The following is a 6,000-nucleotide window of genomic DNA, read 5'->3' on the forward strand; positions in this document are numbered from 1 at the left end:
ACTAAATGGTTGAAATCTAATAATCTGCACGTAAATATTGGAAAAACGACATTTGTACAATTTTTAAATTATCAGACTGTTAAACCTACTCTAAATATAAATTGCCAGAACCAACATTTGACAGAGGCTACTAGTACACTTTTCCTTGGGCTCACATTAGATAGCCATTGTAATTGGAAGGCTCATATAGATAGTGTGTGTAAAAAACTAAATAAATTTGTATTTGCTCTAAGGAAATTAAGGTCTATTTCTAATGAAAACATTGCTCGTACAGCGTACCACGGTTACGTAGCGTCAGTATTAAGATATGGACTTCTATTGTGGGGAAATTCAACAGACATAAAAAGGGCATTTATTACACAAAAAAAATTTTTAAGAGCATTGTATGGGAAGGGTCCTCTTGAGTCTTGTCGACCATTATTTAAGAATCACAGCATCCTGACTCTTACCTGTATGTACATCCTCGAGGTAGGAACTTTCGTTAGATCGCATTCGAACTATTTTACTAGAATCGGTGATATAGCCAACCGCAGATTTCCACATAGAGATCCCACTCGATTGGTAATACCAATTTGTAGAACTTCGCTTTTTGGTAATAATTGTTATGTCATGTCGGTAAAGGTGTATAACAAATTACCAAAGGATATTAGAGAGTTGCCAGAAAAACATTTTAAAACTCAATTGAGAAAATGGTTACTTGACCAATGTTTCTATGACATGGAAGAATTCTGGACCATGAGATGTCCATAATTTATAGTTTTATTTTAAGGAAATTATTGGCTTATTATTGGTTTAAATGTAAATTAGTATAATATTGTAATTGTAATTAAGGTACAAGTAGAAACATGATAAATTAAGATGACATTAATCGTGAAAATTTACATGCCGAGAAACGGCGAGACATGCTGGTCTATATCTTTTATTTGTAACACCTTTTTATACCGTGTTTCATGTAAATAAATAATTTCTATTTCTATTTCTATTCTATTTCATGATTGTGAGATTTCTTTGTCCTGGCAAACTTACAAATACGTCGGATTCGTCCAGTCTTTTCTATTATTTCTATACTCTCGTCGACTCTCATCTATTTTTAAGTTTTTTATAAGCAATTAGATGTTGCCCGGGGCTTTACTCCCGTGAAAGTTTTCAGATAAAATATAGTCTATAACAATCTTGGATAATGTAACTTTGTAATGGTGAAAGAATTTATTGAAATCAATTCGGTAGTTTCGTAGATTGTCCACCTCAAACATACATCACTCACATACATACTCACAAAGCCACAAACTCACAAACGCTTACCTCTTTATAATAATTGTATATATTGCACTGTTATGCCGTGTACCTACATAAGTAAAAATGGTGCCGACAGATTCCACAATTGCCAACCCTATATACTTGGCTCAATGCCACCGTAGTACGAGACAATGACGTCACAGTCTAAAAACAAAAGATACCTGACGCATGCCGCGCATTCTGCTCACTGGTTTATTTTGATGCTAGATTTTCGGCTACATTTTCTTGGACTGTGGTTATGCTGAAAAGGTGATGTTAACTAATGTTATATAGGATTTTTAAAACGAATGGTAATGTTAATTATGAATTCACAAATCGTTGTAAAATCTTGTTTTTAATGTGTATATCTGTCTGTATTATTAGCGTGAGGTCAATAATTTTTTTGTCTTCTTTTAAACCACGCCACGCAACGGATTTTGATGCAGTTTTCAATCCTGTTTAGACAATACATTCTCAAAGATTTCTTGACCTCGTGCGAAGCCAGGCCGGGTTGCTAGTTAAGTATAATTGATTCCACACAATTACAGAGATAATGTCTAATAATTAAAAGTTGAAATGGTGACCACTAGGTCACCATTTCAACTATTTGTGAGCATGATAGTGACAGACAGACCGTGACCGTGCGTGGACAATGGTTGCGGTGGTATTTCGCAACAGACGAACGAGTAACTGGATGTAGAATTGTAGACTAACAATTTTATTAGGCGACTTGCGGTGCTGTGGAGTTAGGACATCAATTTATCAATTTTAAAACATAATTATGATAAAAGTTTAGCTCTGCTCAGTGGATTCCTCTGTCCGAGGGACCCGAAACGCCCGAAGTGTAAAAGACACGTGCGCGTTTCATACCTGGATTATGCAATTATAATGCAACGCGATAGTTTATAATTGCAAGAAATAAACTCAAAACTACTGAAACGATTTTGATAAAATTTGCCACATAGATAGACTAGACCTTCAGAATTAGCAGAAGTAGATTAAGTAAGAAGAAGTAGATATAGTAGAGTAATTTTATCACAATCTATTTTTGTTTTGGTTAATTATTGGTACGTGTGTTTGTAACGAAAAATCTTGCAACTCCTCTTTTGCATGGCATTGAGATTGAGTAGAAAAGGGAGACCCTACTAATATTATAAGTTTGCGAGGATGTATGTATGCTTGTTACTCTTTCACGCAAAATCTACTGGACATATTGTTATGAAATTTGATAAACGGGTACGATATAACCTGGATTAACACATAGGGTACCTTTTATCCCGGAAATTCCCACTGAAGCGAAGCCCCGGTGCGCAGCTAGTATATTTATATATGTACAACAGTGTCAACTTGCGCACAAAGTCTACAGTCACTGTGGTGTTCATATTTGTACAAGCGGCACTTATCGAGGGAGACAGCAATCATAATGTAGAGATCATTGCGATATTTGATGTTAAGGTGAAGTTGGTCGGTGTAGGGTAATATTTGTAGAATTTTAAACTTTCTATTGTGTAGTAAATTGCATAATAGAACGTTCAAAGAATTTTTAATAACCCGTTAATGTCACATAAAAAATCTAAATAAAACCAATACTAAATAAACTTAATTGAAACATCAAATGGCCGTGAAGCGTCGTTTCAAGAATGCTGGCTGGATTCCTTGGATAGCGAAGCCTGGGAAGTATTATGTAATCTGTGGCCAAGCTGTGGCGGAGCTAATCATCTGAGCGAAAAAGCTGTCAAACTTATTTACATATTTCTGGCTCAGCTGCGACCTGTCCACCCACCAGTGAGTTCACGGGTAATTTCTGTTTACCCATGCACCCACTGGGTCGAAAGGGTTCGAATCCTACTCGTGCCACATGGGTCTGTATACTATTCTGACTCATGTATAGTAGTTTCCATCGACCACCACTTGCTTCCAGTGAAGGAAAATCGTGAGGAAACCTGCCCTCTGGTTGATTATTAACTTGTTTAAGAAAGAAGAAGGCAATGACAAACCTATCCATTAACGGTGCCAAGAAAGTAGTTGTACTATGTGTATTTAATCCACGTAACGTCGACGATCCTCAGCCATGAGGAATACGACTATGCAGAAGAGAGACTACATAATATTGGTAACAAGTATTATATAAAATACAAAATATTGACGTTGTTGTCTACTTGTTTAAAAAATACAAATTTTAAAACCACCATATTTGAAATGGATTCCATTACGCGCTTATTTTTCGATCGTAACCGATTTCAAGCCCTTCGTTTTGTGTTCGTCTGTGCCTTAACGCTCACAAATTGTATATCACGACACGACCAAGCCTTGCAACATCGACCACATTGTTGTTATAAAATTTACCTCATAATTATGTGATAGATTTAGGATTAATTTCATAACTTTATATCATATCCTTCTAATATTATAAATGCGAAAGTTTGTGAGGTGTTCGTATGTTAGTGGGATTTTCAATTTTAATCATCATCACCGCATTAATGGAAAGTTTTATCACCATCTATCAATAGATATTAAATCTATTTCTAAGGGCCAACAATTTAAACAGAAACTAAAAAAAAATGGCTTTTTGAACAAATATTCTATAATATTATGAGTATTTTGATTATGATACCAAAAAACAATAAAAAAGACATATTATAGTTACTTATGTCAATGTAATTTTATTAAAATTAAGATAATATATTGATTTTGTTATTGAAAAATATTGCACGCCTGAAAGGGCAAACTGTTGAAACTCCCACTTAAATTTACCTTTCTTATGTGTATATACATTGTTGGGGTATTATGTAATCTGTGACATTGTGATGTACATGTACAAACACAGATTTTACAATAAATGCTTTTGACTTAATGCGATCCACTTTGCGGTAACTTCGTACAATCGACTTAATTTTTATTATGAAAGCGATTCATTTTAGGTTCCTGAATTTAACTGAGTTGTATTTGAAACGTTCCGTAATAGTTAAAACATTTGATTGCTGTTACTAGCTGTTAACTGTTACTGTTATAGCAAAATAGGCTGCTATCTTTCTGTAATGTAATCCTGTAACCTGTTTTTGTGCAAATAAATTATTTTGAATTTTGCTGATAGGCCTGCCGGTCCTTGTTATTCTATTAGTCCAGCATTGCGTTTGACGAAGTTTGAATTCCGATGTTGAAAAATTGACACCATGCAGCACCTCTGGTGTTAGGTTACCTGTTATTTTTGTGTTGGTATATCTTTTTTTATTTCGTCACCTGGTTGGTAGCGCTTTCTGTTCAGCGGCGCGTGAGTCGGTTACGTAGTGGTTGCGGCCCTACCATTGCAAAAAAATATATTTTAATTTGTTGATAAATAAACTACTACTTACCTACTAATGTTAATAATAAACTTTTTAGCACCATAAAAATACTTAGGAGTACATAAAAGAAGAGATTGACGTTATATTATTATCACTATTATCAATTTATTATTTATGATCTATACTATTAAGCGTTTGTGAGTTTGTATGTTTGATAATAATAATAAATCTTTATTTGGGACATAATACATATTTTGTTAGTAATGAAATTTATGTCGCAGTACCTACATGAATTGCGTTCGAAAACCAGTAGTAGGCGCAGTGCCCGTCGCCATCGCGTGTCCACACAACTTACACCCAAACGCGCACGTCACTCCGCGTTACGGTAACTATTTTGATGATAATATTATAATATTACAGGCTCCGGTGATTTTTATTGTTTTTTAGCTGATCAACGTTAAGGTTTAACAAATGTTTTAATTTTATTTTCCGCTCTAGTGAGTATAAATAAATAAAAAATCTTTATTTAAATTTCCTAGCCACTACATTTTGTGTTGTACATAATACACATCATAATGAAAAGAAAAATTTATACATAAAGATACATTATTCATATCTTCTTCTTCTTCACTGAAACTGGCGACAAAGGAGGTCTATACCCAGCAGTGGGTCACAGAGGACTGCAGCAAATGATCATCATCATATCGAGTGCGTTATTGCTAACACTGGTGACAGATTTTATTCAAGTCGCATAACGACGTCTGACGTTACTTTTTACGACTAAAAAACCGCCATCTAGTGGCAGGTCGTCGCGTACAAACTAGTGAACTAAACTGTCCATCAGTGTGCAGGTTTCCTCACGATGTTTTCCTTCACCGATTATGCTGCAGATGATGATATAAGCACATAATATAAATATCAAAATAGTCATCATTAGAAAGAGAATATTGCAATTTTACTTCTCAATGTCCCTCTTTTCAATGTCCCCCTGATTTTAGTACCTAAATGTGATCAAAGGAAATTGCCGTATCCACCGAACCGCTGTCAAAACCGCTGAAATTTTTATCGAACAAATTAAATATGTAAGCGCTGGTCTACTGGACGCAGCATTCAGCTTACACGATTGACTTACGACGACCTCGGTGGCGCAGTGGTAAAGTGCTTGCCCCTGAACCGAGAGGTCCCGGGTTCGATCCTCGGTCGAGTCATGATGGAAAATGATCTTTTTCTGATTGGCCCGGGTCTTGGATGTTTATCTATATATGTATTTGTTGTAAAATATAGTATCGTTGAGTTAGTATCCCATAACACAAGTCCCGAGCTTACTTTGGGGCTAGCTCAATCTGTGTGATTTATCCCAATATATTTATTTATTTAATATTTACTCCATGTATGTACATATTAGTCAAGACACACATTATTATTGACATTTGCACAAGAA

The sequence above is a fragment of the Plodia interpunctella genome, chromosome 27 (genome assembly GCF_027563975.2).
Source record: "Plodia interpunctella isolate USDA-ARS_2022_Savannah chromosome 27, ilPloInte3.2, whole genome shotgun sequence".
Lineage (NCBI taxonomy): Eukaryota > Metazoa > Arthropoda > Insecta > Lepidoptera > Pyralidae > Plodia > Plodia interpunctella.